Source organism: Diadema setosum, chromosome 2 (assembly GCF_964275005.1).
Source record: "Diadema setosum chromosome 2, eeDiaSeto1, whole genome shotgun sequence".
Taxonomy (NCBI): Eukaryota; Metazoa; Echinodermata; class Echinoidea; order Diadematoida; family Diadematidae; genus Diadema; species Diadema setosum.
Window position 1 is genome coordinate 33728867 of NC_092686.1, and position 22301 is coordinate 33751167.

The window sequence follows — 22301 nt, forward strand, 5'->3', positions numbered from 1 at the left end:
ATTTCTTTACCAAACAGCATTCCTCAAAACACCCAAAAGTGCACATTCTTGTTTAACATTGCTCCATCATGCCCTTTTCACCCTCATGGAGTTCTGCTGGGAGAGCTAGGGTCATTCCTGTTTCTGATTACAGTCAAAGCCACGGTGAAGGTCACGGCATGGCAAACATGCCACAAATCAGGAAACGTTATGAATGGAAGTGATCAGCCGTTGACTTACAGCCTTTTGAGCATGAACGAGCAACCAAGAATGACAAGACTTCTTCGAAATCATTATTATTATTGTTATTTTTTCCGGGGGGGGGGGGGGGGGGGGTGGTTGTGGTACAACAGTTTGTGGCTTGAAAACTTTGCTGAACTTTTTTTGGGAAACACTTCAGCACTATGACACAACAAAGATGGTTCTTTTTAAGCTTGAAGGAGCAAACCTTCTTTTGCAAGACATAGATGATTACTTTGAGCTTGAGAGGATTCAACCTCAATTTGCTAAACAAAGATGATTACTTTCTATCCTGAATAGAAGCAACCTTGTTCAAAAATACGATGATTACTTTCAAGCTTGAATGGAAGCAACCTTCTTTTGCGGAGACATTCTAGTTTACTCAGCTGCCATCAGGTCCATCTGATGATTGTGTCCAGTATGGAAAAAACAAAAAGGAGACAAATATTTTTCTCATTCTTAAAGCTAAACTTGAACTGCCCTCAGGTCACACAGTGTCAAATGTGCAATCAGTTTCGTATTCCAAGGCCAGAAGGGATATACATGTATATTTCAGCTGTCCTAAGTGGAAAAAGCAAATACGATTTGAAAGGGCATGATTCTGAAACCATGAATTTGATGTTGTGATCCCGTCACCATTATTTTTTTGTTTGTTTCATTTTATGATAGACTGATGCCTGTTCAAGGCCTTTAACTACCACCCCTCCCTGCATGACATTTTGTTTTAGAAATAATGCCTACTACCATTTATGATATATGATAAAATGATATAGAATGAAATAGGTAATGTTCTGGCAAGTAATTGTATCAAATGAGCTTTTGGCATTCATTCTTGTCTTGAAGTGTCGAACAGATTACAACAGTAGTTTTGGTGACTCTTCCAGCTTTCAATTACGTAGTAAGTGCATTGTGCTGCAAGGTAGGCCTATAAGCAAACTACATTGTACATATGTGTTGGTTTTTCTCAAGGAATCATGAATGATAGAAGAGTTTATGTTAATCTCCAATCTACGTACTGATTTAAGTGGGATCTTTAGAACACAGAATATTTCAAGGGAACGATCCCATAATCCACTAGGATGAGGATTTGTTTGCCATGAAGGTCTTGCAGACAAGAGATAATCTAAAACCCAGAGTATGCAAGGATGCGTTATCACTGAAACATCCTTTTTACTGGGATCACTCACATGGATTAATTGTAGATTATGCACATGATCATCATAAGATGTTGAAGTTTTTGCTTCATCGTTTGAGGGCTTTTTAGACATGCAAATTTTTGCTTAGTCCCGTACCAACGGTGGGGCTAAGGGGGGGCCTTAGCCCCACCGTTGGTACCGGACTTTCCTTAGCCCACTTTCTGTTTACACTTGTTTTTGCCAAAGTGGGCTAGCCCCACCGATAATCCCATACTAAACTATCTGGCCCTGCAAAAAAGCAGGATTAGCATCGCAATTGCGGTCTGTTTCTTTGTGAGATTGTCTGGTTCTTGATTATAGAAGACATGAGTTGTGCCTTATTTGCCCGTTGTTGTTTTTTTTTTTCAAAGAAAACTCAAATATAAAATGATGTCTTTTAAGGCCAGACTTCTTGAACAGCTAAAAACTGGTTTTCAGCATTGAATATACAAGATGAAATTATCAATAGTCAGATTTGTGTAGGCATAGAGAAAGTTTGTGAAGACATGCCATCATGCTGAAGCAAGTTAAATAGAAGGAAATCTCATTATATAGGCTATCACATGGTGATATTAAATAGATTACTTCAGAGATAGTTTGAAATGTTAAATTCCAACTATCTAGTCACAAATTTGGAAAATGTCTTGGGTAATATGTAAGGTTCAACCAGTTTTACTGATTTCAGGGAGTAGAGAAGGGATTCCCCTTTTGCTGTATCTGATGTTCCCGAGGTAGGATGGGGGCAAGAGGGGCTGTCCAGTAGTACAGGTATTACAAGTTGACCAGAGAGTGTCCGTGCATCCTCTCCGCCCCATTAGTGTAGTGATTAAATTCGTCGTCTGGCCGTTGCATGCATCGAGGGAGGCCACCGACTGCTTTGCCGAATTATGATCGAGTTCTGAGACGAGACCAATCAGGAGGGATGTCTTCTCCCCTTGTTTCTCGATTTTCTTTCCTCGACGACGACGAAGGGACGGAGGGGCAGGGAGTGAATTCTCTGGAGTAGAAGTTTGGACTTGATTTGTATGCAGTCCACTCTGCAGCCTCCAATTTGCCATCATCGGGGAAGGAGACAGACTGAAGAAAGGAAGAGAATTAAAGGAGAGTGAGAGAGTTGGGAGAGGTGGTGTGTTCTAAGACATTACATGGACAGAGGCAGAAGTGAAGAGCAGTGGAGACCGGACAGAATCAAGATAGATGGTGGAATCATGAGGGGGAGATATAAATTGTGTGTGGTAGAGAGTAGAGGGGAGCATAGAGGAGGAAAGAGAGAGCAAAAGGGTAAAAAATGCAAGTTTGTGTTCAGGGCTCAATTGGGTTCAATCTAGGGAAAGGGAGGAAAAAAAAAAGATAATTTATTTTAAGAGTTTTCTGCAGTCAGATTGAAGTATAGGGACATGCAAACCTCTTGAGTTGGAACAGAGCTCTTGAAAAATGGAGGCTGTGCATTTTAGATGAGAGTGTGTCCCAAGAAATGATTTGTATCGTATGGATGCAGAGAAAGAGCACAACACACAACAGGTCAGTGACAATTTAGTAGAAATCTCACAAATAGTGAGAGAGTCAAAACCATTTCAGCATAGTGATATACTGGCATCACCACTGTCACCAACCTGGAATGAAATAAATTCTCCACCTTCTGTCGGCATGGTAACACAATTATTGCCTTGACTGTAGGCCTGCATAATTACAAAAAAAATGTAGTTCCCTGCATGTCATATAATCTGGATGTAAAAGGAGTTTAAATATTTAGGATATCGTACAGCATAGATTGCTTATCACTTCAAAATAGCAATCTGAGTTGGTGGATATGATGCTTCTAATTTGTGTGTGTTTGTGTGAAACATCCACTCTTTTCAGAAGTGTATGTAAGGCTTTCGTGTTTATAATATTGAAGATTACTCATTCGAAATATTCGAAGACAAAGGAAGTTAATTTTGTCATACATACCTGATCTAACAAATAGGCCTATTTGTTTTTTGTTTTTTTTTATAAGCATTGAGTGCCTATCAAATGTCAATGTATGCCTATTCATGATTATGGTGTTGCTTTATTTTGGATCTCTGTGGAATTACGTATTCATATATTAGTAACAACTTTTTTTTTCCAAGTTTGTGCAGTCTTATTATTATTATCATGTGTATCTCTCATCTGTATTTTCACAAGATTGCACATACTTCAAAGAGAGTCTCTCATTCAGAAATCATGTTGCAAACCGCTGATGATGTTAAAGTGTATCTTTGCAGGAGCTTGACGGTGTTGTCAGGGAGGTGGCAGTGTTTCTGAAACATTTCTCGTGGTTTTTAATGACCAATGCATTTATCATGCAAGAGGAAATGCTTTTGTCACTCGGTCTCAAAATGTGCAATTTTGCCAGTCTTATGTATTCAGTATTTCTTCTTCTTTTTTTTTTATGCCTGGCTTCCTGCTTTGCAATGGATGCCTAATGAAGGCTGACAGATGTGTATACCAAAGGCAGCTAGAACAATCATTTCATTTACTGGGTGCTTTGGCTTGTGTGCTTTGCCAAAAAGGGTTGACAGGCTTGTTGTTGTTTTTTGTTTTTCTGTTCTTATCAAAGACTTACTAATGTGTGACTAGAGCAAATCCCTTCCGCAAAGCAAGTTCAAAGAATTTCATGTATGTGGAGACAGTCAATGGGCTTACAAGATGGGTTTGTCTGGGAACCCTAATCCGCCTCTTCTAAAGGACCCAGGGCCACTTCTGGTTTAAGAACCTAGGCCACCCTCACCCCACTCTGGGCTCAAGTACAAAGAACCGTTTCCTGTGTTTTGTTTGGTGGGGGATCTCCATGTGTGCGCTGATCCCATTCATTCATTCCTTGTGTGTAATCAGAAAGGAGAGGTTCATTGTGAACCAACTGCTACATCATCTTTACCCACCAAGCTCGGATTAATAGCAAGAAATGTAGTTTTGATGATGTTATCTCTATCATCATGATACTAATAGCAAGAGATGTAGTTTTCATGATGTTATCTCTATCATCATAGATTTGAGTGTGCTGAAGAGATCAGCTGCTCATCAAGTAGGCCTACTTTTAGTCATGAAGAGAGCATCAAAACCAGTAGTGCATTATAGTAAAGATTCTTAGCAGCAGCTGTATGTTGGGTGATTCATTTCTCCTGTATTTTCCTCCTTTGCACGTTTATGAAACTTGCACACGAAAATCACATAGTCCAGCTAATTAGGATCATTTCAGTGAGTACCCAGCCCGAGATGCACTTGATACTCAGATGAGGTAAACCCTTTTACAGCTCAAGAACCCTACACATGTGTCATGGGATGATGAAGAGAGAGTGTGTATACTTTGTATGAGCTGGCCTGTTGTGAAAGTGTGAAAGTGTAGCCACTAATTATAATATGTGAGGACCATTTGGGTTGAAACTCATTAAAATCATGAATTGGTCACACAAGGTGATCTGTGTGTCAGAGGATTTTTCTTTTCCTCTGTAACTTGTACCCCTCCCTCATTTTCCTTGTGACTATAACACAGAAGACTGAATTGTATCCATTGGCTACCCCTCCCCTGTCAAGTCAAGGTAGGCCAAACCTCACCCCACCCTACCCCACCAGCCATCTTTTAGCACACCATACAAAGCTTGCGTTTTGAAGAGTCAACCCAGGGTCACATACCAGCCAGCCATCCATTCATGCCCGGTCCACTGCACAGTCTCATTGTACTCCAGTCGCCTCATTTGCGGCTGGCTGGGGCTATGCACCAGCACCACCACAAGAGAGCAAGGAGAGCTAAGAGAGATGTGTGCACACAGAACTGGCTGGCTAGCTGAGGTGTACACTGCACGCTGAGCTGCACACTCGCTCCCACCACTCAGTCTCACTCTATCTGTCTCTGCCATAAGCACTACCGTCATCTACGGGTGGGTGGACTGTTCTGTTCATCTAATACCATCTTTGTCATTCATTCCCTCACCGTCCGTCTTCTTTGGCCGGAGTCGGAGCCCATTTGTGCCGCTTTATTGCCAAAATCGGGCGGGGATTAAGAAACTGCACATTCCCCATTGATGTCCATTTCATGAGGCTGATTAAACTACAACAGAGTGTGTCTTTCTCTCCCTCCCTCTCAACCTGTACAGTTCTGCTCAACCTCCCCACACTGGATGAGGTGCACGGGTGTTATGCTACGCTAGAGCAGAGGAGACCCTCACTACGGTTTGCAGGCTTGTGTTGTCCGGCCTCTCTTTGCCCAAATCGAACGGCATTCAGGGAGCAGACGGAGCAGCACACCACGGAATCTATACGTGCGGATTATTTTACTCGCAGCAGAGTGCATACATATATTCCCAGCACAAGCAATATAGTGTTGCATGTAAGTATGTGAATGTCATTTCTTCTTGTGGGGGATTTCAATACCTCTATTTTAAAGCAGCAAGTCAGAGCCTATGTTCATTTCATAGTATATAGAGATGGATTATAATTATTTACTCCACTATAGGTAGCTGTCTTTATACATTCGAAAATCAATTTGTGGGACTATCATTCTATTACTGTATGTGCGGGGAGTATATGTTGATTATAATGAGCGCTATTTAGTATTTCAATCTCAGTCAGTATTGTCTGCAACTCTACACATCAGTGGCACCTGCCACAGAGTATCCGCTCATCATATCATGTCATCTCATATTCACAGGCAGTCTACATGATTTATATATAGGCTATATCACAATTCAGCATTAACTGCTCTTTCTGAAGGAAATGAATAGGGGGTGCAGGTTGGGAACGGAGACAAAAATGGAACCAAATTGCTTTTAAGCTGATTGCCGTCAATGGAGATGCACCGAACTGAATTCTCTAGACCGGGAAGAAAATCATTGACTTCGGCATTGCCCTTTGCAGCCAAGGGTTTCAATTCCTATTGTTTAGATGATAATCCAAGCGGAACCACTTCCCATTGTAAATTTAGCTTTCAATATGAAGCCTTTCTATCTAAACCCTCAATGATCCTTATCCTCTCAGTGATCCTGAATAATGCAGGGCTACTTGGCCTGCTTTGGGGATCATGGCTGTGACTTTGGTGCGAAGAAAGTGGGTAATGCAGCTGTCATTTGTATGACGCACCTCTTGACCCCCGGGATAGGTGCGTCAAAGTACCAATGTGCGTCATACCTTTTAGGTACCATGACGTACCCTCCGTCACAAAAAGTGACCCACCTCTATGAGACATTGACGCATTAACCAGTCAAAATGGTGACGCACCTCTTCGTGAAAATGACTGACCCTTGACGCACATGTTATTCGCAGTACGTGCCAGACTGGAATGCTGCAGAGCTCTGTGTGCGCTCACGCAATTCGCTGCCTGCGAACTGTGTACACCGAACGGAACTTCGCCCGCGTGAATCCCTGTCGCCTACGGACCCTGGATGTTTACTTCGATCGCCGTGGTACTGTATCCCCATGATTGTGTGGGCGGCTGGGGAGCGTTAGTATAGTAGCTTAGCTGCACACTGTAGGCAGCTGCTACTACACTCCAGTACCCTGTTTCGATTCGAATCGCGGTAGAAGCGTTCCGTTGTGCAATGTCTGCTTCTTTTTCTCTTCTTCTTCATCCGCTTGTCCCTTGCCTCCCAAGTATGAAATGATTTTTAGAGTGTTGTGTGTGTTTTTTGTAACGTTATTGCATCATTTTTCTCCAAGGAAGAGGTGAGTTTCTGTTCGTGTATTGATGTGCACTGCAGTATGTGCAGGTGAAAAGCGTTCGAACTGTCTTTCCCGAGTATCGTGGAAGCTCGATGTATTTCTCGGCCTATCAAAGGAGATCTCATACAACAGAATACTTATAACAAACTATTTTCCGGTCAAAATGAATTGATTTCCTTTGTTTTGTATCGTTTATTGACTTGATCCTAAGGATCTTGTCGCAATACCGAGTTTCCAATGTGTATTTATTTTCACCTTATTTTCGCGTAGCTTTCGGTGCTGTAAACTGTTGCTAGGGCCTAAGCCTACTACTAAACTTACCGTTCTCCACTGTCGTTTCTCACACATCGTTTGGTACGATTTCTTCCATTTTATATCACTTTATCCGTTCCCTTTATACTTTGAAGTATTTGACGTAATTCTTTCAAGTGTCTCGCACTGCTATTTTCGTAACGGCGATTTCTCCGCTTTGCTGCAATACTTTTTCGAATCGAAGCGACGAAGTTTGATACCAGCCGCTGTAGTGTGCCGTGTGTTGTCTTTTCTAAATATTTGTGTTGTTGGGAGGTGTTGATACTTTGTAGTTGTTATTTATTTTTCTTAATGTTGATAGGAAAAGGCTATAATGGTCTGAGTGATGTCTGATTGTGATGATGATAACTATGCTGGTGTAAAAAGACGGCTTACTGTGAATGCTGAGCGTACGTGCCGTTCGTTCCATTTTACTTTCCCTCTTATTCTTCTTTCCCCCTTACTCTTCTTTTCCTTTCCAAGAATGATTAAAAAAAAAGAAATTACATACACCTCACAACAAAATAGAACCACGTGCTACCAACCTTCGTAAAGTTAAATCTAAATGTTCAATATCAGCAAAGAATAAGGGGAAAGCACGAATGACAATAAATTAGAGCGAAGAGATTGTTTTACATGCAGTCTCTTCGGCTCGAAGAAACTTGACACCCCACCCCTCTCCCCTTGTGGAAATTTCCACAAAAGCAGGTGCCACACCCAGGTGCGTGCCAGACGGAGGAATGCGCGCACTGGAATAAACAGCGTGTAAATATCATGGAAATATCGATCGAAGAACCAGCTCATTAGTTGAATTAAAGGAATCATTGCAAAGATATCTTGATTCTATAGCCTTTCTTTTGGCGCATAGTAGGAAACATCAAACAGTCGAATATAATGTACTTGACCGAATATCTTATGTTCCCTGAACAATAAAAAAAGAAGATCGATTAATCAGTCAATTAAAAATGCAACTGAGCCAGAAATACTTAAAAGGTCTCGTATGCCCAGAGAAATTCACTACGAGTAGGTTCAATGAGATGCAGTCATCACCTGGTTAGACAACAAAATCATGACAATTAATTTCAGTTCACGCTCATGATAACTGCTTATTACTTATCAAAGTTTTGGCTATCAACATTCGTTCGTAGGTGTTTTTTGTTTGTTTTGTATGTTTTTCCTCGTGAAAGACGTAATGATTTCTTCGTATCGAACGTAGACTGCATGTTTACCGTTTATCCAAACAGTAGGCGCCTAGGCGTACTTTCTGAATATATTCAGAAATTTCTATCAACATTTTAAATATATTACAAGACTCCCAAATACCAGTTGAAAAAAATTAAGAAATCGAATTTTTTAGATATGAACAAAAAAAAAAAATGCGTAGGAAAAAACCACTTCAATCTCGAATGACTTCGAATTTCTCTAAACCGTTCCCTAGTTCATGGACATCCCATAGAAACGCGTGTTTTGATATACACGTTGCTATGGCAAACTATCTAGTTTCGCGAAACTACGGCCTGGCCACAGTAATTTTTTCCGTAACCTCCCGCCTCCCCTTCCCCGATTCGAAAACAGCTTGATTGAAGCCCCTGCCTATTTAAACACGAACCTTATTAAACCCAAGTTAGGTACATGGTTTATATGGCTAGTGTTTAAATAGAATTTACTATTTTAAGTTAATGCAGGTTTTAATAGACTCTCAGTAATGTTAGTTCCATAATCGTTTGTATGTGTTTTGGGGCCTGGCCTCTGCCATGCCTCGCCTTCTGTATACGTATGTACGCGTGTACTGTATGTATACATGTACCACATGGTCGACATCACGCACGTGGTTTTGCTGCAGGTTCCACGGTCGACGGTCGATGCTACACTACAGTGAATGCGATTGAAGGATAGCGAGCTTCGCGATGCCGCGGGCTGTATGTGATGATTTTAATCACAAATCGTGTTTGGTAGTGTGGTTTTGGAGCAAATTTGTACTCAAACTTTCTGAAAAGACCTTTAGTCTGACATCAGATAGAAAAAGAAGACATACGAGAATGAAGTGAGTATCAGTATGTTATAATAAAACTGATTGAAAATTGTGTCATTTTCGCGTTTCCAGGAGCCGGTGAATTCGGCCGACTCGCGATCGCGAGTTTGTTTTATTCTGTTACGGAGGGATACCATGCCCCATGCAAGAAGCCTCGCAAAATTACATGACAGTCCCATTAACGAACCTTTTGACACACTCTGGTTAAATGACCGACTATGACGCACATAATGGGTCAGTATTGTGGCGGACATTTTGCTCCCGTGACGGCACCACGCGTCATCAAATTGATGGTACTTGACGCGACCATGACGCACATTTCCCGGGGGTCAAGAGGTGCGTCATACAAATGACAGCTGCATAACCTAGGACCATTTCCTACTCCCAATGCAATTATGGCATAGTCCCTCCATTTTTATGAATCCATCCATCTATCTATCTCTCCATTCATTTATCTTTCTTTCTATCTATCTGTCTCTGTTGACACCTCTTTCACAATATCAGTAAAAAAATTCAGTTTGTTTGTTTGTTTGTTTCTGTTTATCAAGAGAGATGTGACTACATATTTGAAACCATGATCTTCTAATGTGCCATTGATTTTGACGTGAAAGTGTGGGCAAATTGAGAAGTAAATATTGAGCATTTGTTGCAGTCATTTCTTTAAATGAATATAACTAACCCTCCTTCTGTTTTGGTAGAGTAAAGTAGGGATCCCAATAACACCCATCTTCTTTTACCTTCTTCATCATCTTTTTGTTTCCCATCTTTTTAGTTCTCTTTTTCTTATCTGCTTCTTTTATACCTTTTATTTTTTTCTCCTATTCTTTACCCCTATTTCTCCTCATCATCATGCTAACCTTTCCCCTCTTTTCAAGTTTGCTGTAGCAAGTCCTGTGTGTATCACAGTGCAATGCCATGATCTGCCTTCTTGTGTAGGAAGTGTAACCTGGCAGCAAGTTCAAATGTTTTCCTCTTTAATTTGTGTCTTTTACTATATGTATGTCCATTGCAAGATACAGAAACAAAGAGGACTAATTTATGACTTAGTTTCATTACATGCAGAACCAAATAGAACAAGAAGAACTCTGTTAATACAGGCATGATACTGTAAAAGTGGAAATTTTCGCGGTGTTGAAATTTTCGCGCATTTCGCGCAATCAGAAACTAGCACGAAAATACAAACACGCGAATATTTTTGCTTGCCATACGTTCCTGTGCGTGATGTCTTGATTCCGCGGAATTAAACACACGCGAAACTCTTCTGACCAGGCCTAGCGCGAAAAATTAGTCGCGCGAAAATATTCACTTTTACAGTATTTGCAATTGTAGTTTGACATATTACATTTCCAACCCACCCCCCCCCAAAAAAAAAAAAAAAAAAAAACAGAAAATCCCAGATTTGACTACAGGTGTCACAATAATCATCATCATTTTCATCATCATCATCATCAACTTCAGACATAAGGAAACTATTAGTTCATTGTCTCACTATTTAAAAGGGTTTTTAATCATCTTTCAGCATACCGCTATTCCAGTATCGGCTATCTGACACAAGATTTCCGTAGACCTCCTCTTACACTGATGGGTGTTTTGTTTCAGATTCACACCATCTGGTGGGATTTCTGGAGCAATTAAAAACCAAGCAGTGAAGATAATGACATGTTGAGACCACACAAGGGGTTTGGGGAGAGTAATTTTAGCGCCTTAACTCTGTTATTTGTCTCAGCTTTTTTTCTTTCTTTTTTTTTGTTGGTCAGATTCTTTATTAAGAGGTCAACAGCAATTAGGGGCAGAGGGATATGATATAAGATCGATGTATCAGAGTGCATCTATGATTATGTAATACTCTTACATATATGCAAAACAGTAAAATTTTCATTATCAGGAGGTTATTGAACCTGCACCATTTTGTGGCAGAGTGCTAACTTAGTAGTTGCATGCAATCAGGGATGCCGTAATCAACCCGCAGCGTTATGAGTAGAGGATTACATTGAAGGGAGCGTATGATATCTATGCCTTTACTTAAAAGGTCTCCTGCACATGCTTAGTTAGATTCAGGATTATGGTTTATGTACATAGCCATTTGGATGACTCATTGCTCTGTTTACAAAGAAATGACAATGTGCATGTGTGTGTGTGTTTTAGTGTGAGCTGTGTGAGTATGTATATGGGGGGGGGGGTGTACCTGATTGAACGCCAAGATGAAATTAGTCTACATCTGATGCTTTTCTGACCAATGAGGATAGAGTTAATCCGATAATAGCAGACACTCTCGTTGACCCATTTCAAAGTTGAGCCGAGGAAGCAAAATTAAATTGCTTCATGGATGGAGTACGTGTTTAACATTATTCAGAGTTCCTGATTCACTTCAGTGATAACTTCCCACAATCTTCCTTCCAAGAGGTTTTTTTTTTTTTTTTTCACAGAGAGCAGACAAATTATCCCATAGAATGCCCTCAGTGGCTGCCGTGATAAAAAGACTGTCGTGCATTCGCTGTTGTGATCAGCGACTCGCCATTGTTATGGAGTCTAGAGGCATCTGGTTTTATAGCTCAAACACTCAAAACATATTGTTTCCTTGGCTGGAATAAAACCCCAACTCTGGTCAATTGGGCCGCATGGTCTGTTTAATGCCTCGACCGCGAGTGATTCTCACCTAGTCATTACTGCCGGTAGTGGAACGGCATCGCATACTACAAATGATATTTGTGAGCGAACCATATGGGCCCAGAAAATAACTGTATAAATGGGAAAGAGAGAGAAAAAGAAAGAAGCAGACCAGAGTTTTCCTGATATTTTTTTTTCCGCACTGCTTCTTTTTCTGCTCCACCACCCCAGCACCAAACCAATTATGACTCATGAGTCCAGTGTTTGTACTGGCTATGGAACCATGCTGTGTTTAAACCTCTAGTTGACACCTAGCGATAAAACAGGAGATGCCCCCAAGAAACTAGGGCAAACCTCTCTGCCCATTCAGACTTGGAATACCATAATATCTGGATATACTATGGAGTATCAATTTCACGGTTCTCAGTTTGATTTCATTTTTTTAAAATTTGATTTCTGCATTCTTGAAAGAAAAAATTTCCACTCTTCTCTGACAACTGGAACACCATATATAAAAAAAAAAGAAAAGTAACTTACCATAACTGCATGAACCATCATGAGTCAATGCATTTTTGTAACACATATAATTATGATGTAAACTGTAAAAGAAGGAAATATTGATGATTATTTTGGCAAATTCAACATTTTTGGTAAATTGAACAGTGAATTAACATTGTTTCATATGAAGATAAAATGTCCATTGGGAAGTCCAGGATGATCTGTGGCATAAGGTTTTGGGATTTTGACATCTCACCATTCACCACAATGTAGGCAACATCAGTGGCTTTTATTCTTTGCCTGTAAGGCAGTGAAAATCAAGCCAAGTTATGAAATGACCAATCCCTTCCCCCTTCCCCCCCCCCCCCCGCCATTTTCGTTTTGTTTTGTTTTGTTTTGTTTTTGGTGGGGGAGGGGATTAATCAGATTAGAAATGAAAACATTACTGCCCTGCAGTGACAGTGGCAGTAATAAGCCCAGCAAGCTAGAAATTATTCAGTAACTTACCGAGATGGTGATTCAGCAAGGGGGGGCAGAGGTAAAATTCACCTGCTGGAATTCTGTAATCGAGTGTTCTTGACCTCTGGAGGAGCCTGCAAGAATAACTTGTTTGGATAGAGTCTGTGCAACATTCCTCCACATACCCTGCTGACCACTAAATCTCCTTTTTTATGGCCCCACCTCCCCATTTCCATCCTCCCACTCTTGAAATTCTGTGGTAGCTAAACCCACAATTGAATTGTTTATAAGAATAAGCAAGACAATGATTCATGCAAGCAGTCTTCCTTTTATGGAATAATTCCCCCCCCCCCCCCCTTTCTTGCATTTCCATTTGATGATTCGATATTGACACAGATCTCGGCCATTTGAACGATGAGCTGAGATTTGAGTATCGTGCTGATAAGCTATTACCAGATTTCTCCGTAGCGCTTCTGAATTATGTCTCACCTACTTTCATTTTCCCTTTGATGTCAAGGTCATAGGATGTCATCTATTGTGCACACATGGCCCTATCAGAACACTTCAAACAAAGCATGTTTGGTAATTACCAAAGGAATTAAGTGAATAGAATGCTAGTCAGCTTGAATTAATTTGTTTACATTTTTTTTTCTGTAAAATCTAGGCCACCTTTTTGTTAAAAAAAGAAGAAAAAAATACTATTACTGTATCAACATTTTGCAAACAGATTGCTTTTACAAAACTTAGAATGTTGGTAAAGCCTTGGAAACAATGCCAAGAGGAAGCTTATGAGAAAGGGAACATAGAAAACACTTTGAGAAGATGATCATGAACAGGTCACAGTCAAGTGAAAAAGATATACTTGTTTTTTGAATAATTTGTTTCAGTGCACTTAATTTTTGCTCTCTTGTTCTGAGCTGAGCTGATTTGTATCTATTCTCTACTGCAATAAAGGAGTTACTAAATGGAAGGTAACACATCAGCATACTTGCCAACTAGTAAGATTTTATCACATTCAGTAAGATTTTTTACGTTAAAAATAGCAAAATCAGATTTTCTGTCAGAGAAATCAGATTTTTGAAAAATATTTAGATATACCTTTCATGTGTATTTTCTAAAGATTTGACCGAAATTAAGATTTTTAACTTTAGTTTGCGTATAAAATAAGATTTTTGCAATTCATGAGTAATATATTTCATCTTGAAATGTTGGCAGGTATGCATCAGTGATAATTCAAGGGCAATATGACAAGTAATATACAATGTATGTGATGGCATCACCTTATTATCACTCCTGGAAAATGAATATCACACTGTGATAAAGAGTATGGTAGGCCTACTCAATTCGTATTATACAAAAGAGACCAAATTAAAGACATGCCAATTCTTAGGGCTTAGATACATTTCATGTGATATTGCGCTACATGAATATTATGAATTAATTAATGAATTATTAAAAGTAATTGTGTTAAAATTCCACATGATTTATATTTGTCTGGTCACATTCTAGGGTAGGGCATACATGAATGTGAATTGATAAGTTTTTCTGATGTTACTTTTGGCAAATTCTTCTCTCTTAAAAGTATACAGGTTTGTATGAAAATGTGGATATTCAGTGAATCAGAACATATTTTATATGCCAAATGTTGTAATCTGTTTTGCTCTTCAAATTTTCATCTAAACCAATATCATTTAGTGTCATTGACTCTCGAGATGTAGTCTTGTCCATCAAATCTTTCATTTAAAAAAAAAATCCCCATATTTAACAAATGTTTAAAAATTATTCTGTCATTGCAGTTGACAAGTTTATTATACAAGGGTGTTCTCTGGCTTGTCATACCAGTTCTGATATTACAATTTTGCCTTCAGTGCTGTAAATTTGGCAAAAATGAATTTGTCATTGCAATCACTCTATTTGGTTGTAAGACCTGCCCGGAATGATACCATTGCCCTTGTGGCCGCTCGCTGTGAATGAAGTATCCTTGTCCACAGTAGTTGATTGATGCAGAAATCAGATGTTGCAGCCATTACTAGGCAGCATTGATACGTATTGGTCTTTGGTCATGCATTTGATTGGTTGCGAGCAAATCAAAAACCAGGGCTCTTTTGACAGTGGGCCTTCAGAAAATCTCTGATTGAATGTAATGCTCGGGAATAAATGGAACAGTGTTTAATTATGCTCCAGCATTTTCCTTGGCAGCATGTTTTGCTATCCAATTAATTACTGTTGCATCAATTTCCAGTGGCTGGAAAAGACTGCCTGCTATTTTTCTCCATACTGAAGCAGTCAATCTCAGTGTGAGGATCATACCAACTTCATGTCTCCCATGGATGAGACATTTTCCAAGTCAGATTGTACAAAAACCTGGTGACAATTACTACAGTTCAACCTGTTCTGCATGTCTACCTTCACGAACAGAATCTGCATGCATCTTGATTACCGGGCATTAGAAATGCTGATGGTGTGAGCGCAGTGCGTGGCCACCGTGCAGTGATCCTCATATTCTCCCACTTGTTATTTTGCTGCGAGCTTGACAGGTCGTAATCTCGTCCTGCATGTCAGTCGTGGCCTCATCAGCATGTTTGCTAATCAGGTCGCTTTTGTTCGGGAGCCGGTTTTTGCTCGCTGCCGCACGTCTTGATGAGGACGACGCTCAATGGGAAATGAATTCAATTACCAACCTTCACGAATGTGAATCGAGGAGAGAAATTGCCATTTTGGCGCTCGGGCCCCCTCCATCGGCCAAACACAAAGTGATATGTGATGTACAGGTGCTCATTATGCAGGCTGTTGCCCTCCATTCATTGGTGATGGTATTTGCCTGCGATGACTGTCGGATAAAAATTAGGAATTCAAGATATGCATCAAGCTCCCTCTACTTGTGAACATGGCATTTCACTGAATGGAGCCATCCTCTCCTGACTTTATATGTCAATCTTCTCTGATGTAATATTCATTCACTCATTCATTAATTCATTTATTTCATCAGAGGTAAAAGTGCCTTTTCAGTATAATTGCTGATTTTTGAAAGGGCAGTCGTACAGTGTTTTTTTGGTTGACATTGGAAATACACACTGTACACATTTGATGCATAAAATGACTTTTCAAGAAAGAAAAAAAAAAGTATAATATCATGTAAGCCTGCACCGAGTTATTACAAATTGAAATAGCAATTTAGGATGATTATACCATACAAGTTTTTGTACTTGCTACATTGTCAAGTCCAATTTTGAATTGAATGTTGGATAATTCATGCCATTCAAGTCCTCTATCTTTGTATCTCAAGAAAGGATGACATTTTGTTGACTTAGCCCACTGAATGCACTCAACCATTCTGCTACACGTACATGTAGGTCCTTTATCCTCCCCCCCCCCCCGTAAATTTACGAAATGTCTTGCCCCAGTTTTTGTTCTTGTCAGAGCGATCCCACAGTGCATTATGCCATTTCTGTGATCAAATTTCTCCCGCCCTCTCCTTCTGAATAGTCCCATTTAGTCATTATTGTGTATAGCCTTGACTGAAAAGATAAAGGTATAAAGGTAGAGATTTTTATATGCATGTGTGTATGTATGTATGTGTGTGTGTGTGTGTGTGTGTGTGTGTGGAAAGCCATGCTGTAGGCACACGCTGATTTCACTGGCCTTCCCCATTTTCCTCACACTGCTTCCATGTAGCCTCAAGGCATTCTTCACAAAGACCTGGGTAATTCTATTGCAATTTCAGTGTGCACGGATGAAGAAATCCAGTTTGGTTTTGAACTCTTTCTTCACTGGGCAGGATGGAAACACAGGAGAAAGGGGCTTGACACATTTTTATATTCCGTCTTTTTTTTTTTCTTTTTCCTTTTTTTTTTCGGGGGGGGGGGGGGAGGCACTGCGCTGTTAAAGCTCTTAGGATATAAACACAACATGCTTCGCTAACGATGTGCGAATTCTTGCCCAGTGCTTTCTAAGATTGAACACGCAATGAGTGTGCGGAAGTCAAAAAGAACAAGATCAGGCTACGATGCCTAACTGGCTGTGAAGAATGCATAAGTGTTGGTTGGGTTGCAAATAGGCCTACTTAAATTTGCCATTGGTGTCGACGAAGTGGAATATGTCTGTATGTATACTGCAGTCTCCTATGTGTTGGTTTTTCCCTGTATATACAGTGTAGTGTCTATTGTGATATTTTGACCTTGTGAATTTTTATAAAACTCTAACATGATAAAGGAGATTGTGCTTGGAAATAATTTGGTGCCTGTGTATATGCCAGCAGGAATGGGCCGCATATCACTTAGATTTGAAATTGACTGTGAGGATGTTTTAAATCAAAAGTACAAGTTGTTGACATATTGATCATACTTACATTTACTTGCACTTTATCAAGTGCAGGGCCATAGTAAGTGATAATTTTATTTTTGTGAGACTACCCAGCAACTATGTACATACGCTTTTTTTATGATATTGTCTTTCCTGTCAAACTTTTAGGTACATTCTTCATTTTGATCATGAAATTTTCATAACTCTCATACATTTTATTCCCAGTAATAACATTTCTTTTTAGAAATCTCAATTTGCTCGCCCTGTGCACTTGTCATGCTTATTCATGACATTATCATGCATCAAAGTTTTTTTTTTTTGTGTGTGTTTTTTTTAATCCCCTGTGGCTTTCTGCTTTCTCGCAAGAAGGTTTCATCCATCATTCCATGCATGTGAGTATTCTTGACAAAATATGGTTGAAGCTGGATTTTTCAGAATTGATCATGTTTATTAACGCAGCCGTGCCTGAGAATAATGCTACATTGCAGATCAACCCCGTCCCAGTTCGAAGGAAAGGTAGATGCTTCACAGGATTGCCGAACTACAAGTTGTATTTTGATTCATGTCAGGATCCAATGAAGGAGTTCAGATTTCTAGAATGAGGTAAATCTTGTTCTGGAGTCTTACGTATGATTCCAAGATTGTATTTCATAGCTATAAATGTATCAGTTTGCAGAAACATGTGGCAGCTTTTGATTTGCAATTTATAGGTGATACGTGCTGTATGAATTATGAAGAAGGAGAAGCAAGGTATGAAATCAAGACTACGAGAGGCCTTGGGGGTAGTAGAATATGAGGAGCCAAGCATACATTTCAGTGATGAATATTTGATGTGGTGATAAATTTTTTTTGGCGGCATTTCTTCAGAAATTCGTCACCTCGGGTCTTCTTGGTAGAAGAGTGCTGACGGGCACCAAAGATTTATTCACATTTTCATGTCTTCTTGGATGAGGTATTATTAATGAAGTAATTGATTGGATTTCAGTGGTTATTGCCTGAGTGAAGACAGATGATTGTCGCAAGAAAGGAGTTATCACTCCTTGTTCTAAGTTATCCCTTCTTTTAGCACTTTTGTTTTGAATGGATGACAGACTTTAGTCATCCCTAGTTAGGCCCTGCGTTGTTGAAGATACAGTTCTATCCCATTGAACGAGGATGAGAATCTGAATGTGGCTATGGTTTTGTTGTTGTTGTGCAGACTAATAAAAGAGAAATAACAGAAGCTATTATAAATCGGAGAAGGCAGAATTGGAGAATGGATGACCAGATAGGCCTACTCAATGTGCAGGAGGCGATCTGTCTGAGGAACCCCTTCCGCCTCACCCCCCCCCCCCCCCCCACCACCACCTGATAGTGGGTTGAACTGCAACTATTATTTGGTATGAATTAGCATTTATGTGTATTTCTGATGGGCTGTTGTTTCACTGTTTTATGTTTGTGTGATTTGAATTGATATGTAGGCCTAAATGTACATCAGTCATTATTCCCTGTTGTTTATTTCCCGTGCATCATTAACGAAAGTCTGTCACCGCACAGATGCCATAAACTTCTCCAGTGAAAGGAGTTGTAAAAATTCATGACCCACATCCTTCACTGGATGCGGGATGCCTTTGGTGTGAGTGGTACTCACGGTCATGCTCAGCGTCTACATACATGTGTGATACAGAGGATGGGCATCTGGGTCTTGCCGGGTAACATTTCTCCATAACCAGTGGTGAAGGCTCACCATTTGGGGTGCGATTTATGGAAGCGAAACTTCTCAAGGAGAGTTTATGCCATCTGTCGGTGGAAGCCCTCACCGAATGCTACCACCAAAAAGCTGTGGTTTATAGTGTGTGCCTAATTGGCCCATTAACCCTGCAAGTCTCGAACTGACATTGGAGGGGGCTCCTAGAAAGGTAAAATATTCAAGTACACTTACAATAACATAAGATTTATGTGTTTGTTTTTTTGAGGAGAAGGGAAATAATGAACGATTAATATTATATTATAATCACAATTGTCATCATCGACTCAACTATAGGACATCGAACAAATAGCACCTACTACAGTATACTTACAACACAAACCATTACACTCACAAACCATTACACTCAATCCGCTGATCTGTTGAATTGTGTAGAGCTGACATTTGATGGTTAATTCAACAAAATTTAATATGAATAATGTGTAATGAAAGAATGTAGGCCCTAGATGGATAATTCATCATTTTTGTCCCTTCTTTTATTACATCGGATAGAGTGACTCCAGAATATCGTCGCTGGGGTGACAAGACCTGGTATCTCAAAAATGTCAAAAAAAATTTTTTTTTAGCTTAATGGTCAATAATGGGTCAAGTGATGTCTTGGCCAAATCCTAACTGTCTTACTCCAAAAATGAAGCCACCATGACATGTCAAAGAGAAGGCTTTCCCATTCACTATAGTGCTTTGGCCGCCATATTTTTTCACTCTCCTGAACATTTGACAATTTTGAGATACGAGGTTTTGTCACCCCAGCGACGATATAAAAATTGGAGAGCTGTAGTATGTGTGTGTCAGGAGGGGGTGAGAGGTGCACCTTACTTCATACTTAACCCATTTAGGACGAGTCCCGATTATACTCGGGCAGGTGTCTATGGGAAATGCGTGTTGTAGCAAAATCAAACCGCCCTCAACGGGTTAAGCAAAAAACAGGTGATGGATGTATTTGATTTCAAATGCTTAGTTTGTGGTGATCAGGTGATGATTCCAATTGTAATAATCCCTTAGCCAGGATTTGGAGATAGGCATCCTCCCCAAATACCCTTTGCTCTTTGACGGCCGCCTTAGGCAAATGTCTTGAGTTGCCGCAAGTTGCCCCTGCCCCCCCCCCCTTTCTCTTTTTTGGCGGCTGAGGTGATGGGAGAAGCAGGGTTATCGGGGCAAGACGAGGACAGATTACCAGCAGACTAATGGCAGTGAGCTAATGGGGCCGGAATGGGATGAACCGAAGTCCACATAATGTAATGAACCCTCCTCCTCGCTTCCCCTTTGCAAGGTGATCTCTGATGTATCGTAATGTGACTTTGCAAAGTTCGATTCCATTTGATGACGCCGAAGGGAAGTGCTCTAAGTGCATTTTCGTTCCGCGGAAAAAATGAGGCACAAAAAATAAGCATCTCTTGTTTTGCCCTCATTTCCTCCATGGTATATTTATTTCCCATTTGTCTTGAACAAGCTTTATCACAGTTTGCAAGCATGCCGATTGAAGAGTGGTTCACATTTGCTTTCTCAGGGGGGTTGCTATTTTTAGCGTACGTGGATTATGGAAAAATGAATATTTAAAGAAATCTCAAAAACTCATTAGGCCTACCCTTCACGGGTCAGGTATCCCTGAGTCAGTCTATCCCTTTGGTTGATTCCCGCCGAGATAAGAGAGGAACTGTTGGCCATTCACGCATTTCGTGATGATACGGTAGCTTCTGATTAGCTTATAGAATTCCAGCCCAAATGTGTCAAACATTCTTCCCTTTGGCATACCAAACCAGTGTAAGGACAGAGTACTGAACACACACATCAAAGTACATTGTTTCAGGGGAAATACAGAAAGCCTAAATATAGAATATTCAGATGCTTCTGTTTCTATACCAACAAAGAAATAGATCCACTGTGCAGTTCTTCAGTGTAGGCCTACACAACAGAAATTTTTCGAGTTACGTTTTGTACAAAGTAGTCACACAACTCGCAGACATACTTGGAGGTCCATGCATTTGAGCAAGCATGGCAGTGGCATTTACAGGCGCTCATTAATGCACACCCTTCGAGGAGCCACCAAGCTGAACTGCTCCGGCAACACAAACCCATCACTCATCATTGAAGATCATCTCATGTTGCAAGGCAAAGTCCCCAGATTCATCCCCTGCAACATGTACCATTGTCAGCACCGGCGGTACCTCGGTGCAAGTGTCATGTACGTGCGTACCATGAAAGGCCCGCTATGAATACTTCTGTGAGGCTTGGAGATGCTAATGAGCACCCACATAATGGACGGGCAAAGAATTTCCTTGCATCTATATGCATTATGTTGAAAGAAAGGAAGCATCTCTGCTTAATGGAGTATATTGCTTTATGGAGAGGGAGGGGGTTGAAAGGGAGGGGGAATAAGCATCATAGATGATGCTGTGTGTACAGACACAGTGACAGGACATCAACAGTGCAGGTGATAGAGGGTAACAATACCACGTGCTTTCCTGGCCATTGTGTTGTCATTTGGAGCTCATCTAGGTCGCATGGCCATTGTGAGCCTTTCTGATAGAAATTTACCAAAAGGAGCCAAAGAAGGAGTGGATTTAATTTAATGGCTTTTCTGGGCGGATATTGCGGGAGGAAGTACACTGAAAAAGAGAAAGAAATCATTTATACTTCGCTCACCATGGGGGATGTGAATGGGGGGGGGGGGTCTATTGACACAAAATGTCCTGTGCAGAAAAAGGAAAAGCTCGTCAAGGATCCAGCAGAGGGAAAAGGAACTGAATATAAACTATTTCTTTCTGCATAATCTGCAAAGGTGATGATTCAACCTAGAACAAGAACTGTCTGCAAAGGTGGCAAGGTCTTTATGGAAAGAAGAGATGCTAGTTACCAAAGCAACATCAGCAAGGTTAAACTTGTTCAAACAAAGGATGAGCAAAATCTGGAATTAATGATGTGATGAAAACCCTTTGAGCAAAGAATAATACAGATGTCCAGCAAACAGGCAACCTGGCATTCAGAAAAAGAAAGTGAAAAGCAAAAGCAGTTGAAGAGGACGCGGAGGAATGATAAGTAAGAGAAGTGGTCAGTGGAATGGAATTCAGATCAAAGGGCCTGATAAGGAGGAGACATTAAGTGACTACCAACTCGTAATCGTAACGTCTCAAGTGTTTTGCCAGTTGAGTATGATTGATTTTCACTCTGCGAAGGACCAATCTCTTAAAATAGGGATCGGTTAATATTAGATAGGCATACGTGAATACCGGGATTGAATTCAGATGCCTAGTAAAGACGGCTGTGAAGGAAGGAAGGGTTCTTAGTCGGTAGGAAG

The 22301-nt window shown here is 40.4% G+C and overlaps 1 protein-coding gene across 1 annotated transcript in view; it reads left to right on the plus strand.

The window, feature by feature from the left end:
- The first annotated feature begins 5130 nt into the window (after positions 1 to 5130).
- LOC140246273 (dystroglycan 1-like) overlaps positions 5131 to 22301 on the plus strand; it is a 51148-nt gene continuing 33977 nt past the window's right edge. Inside the window, 1 exon segment of the mRNA XM_072325738.1 lies at positions 5131 to 5742. The gene's annotated coding sequence lies outside the window, so the exon portion shown is untranslated.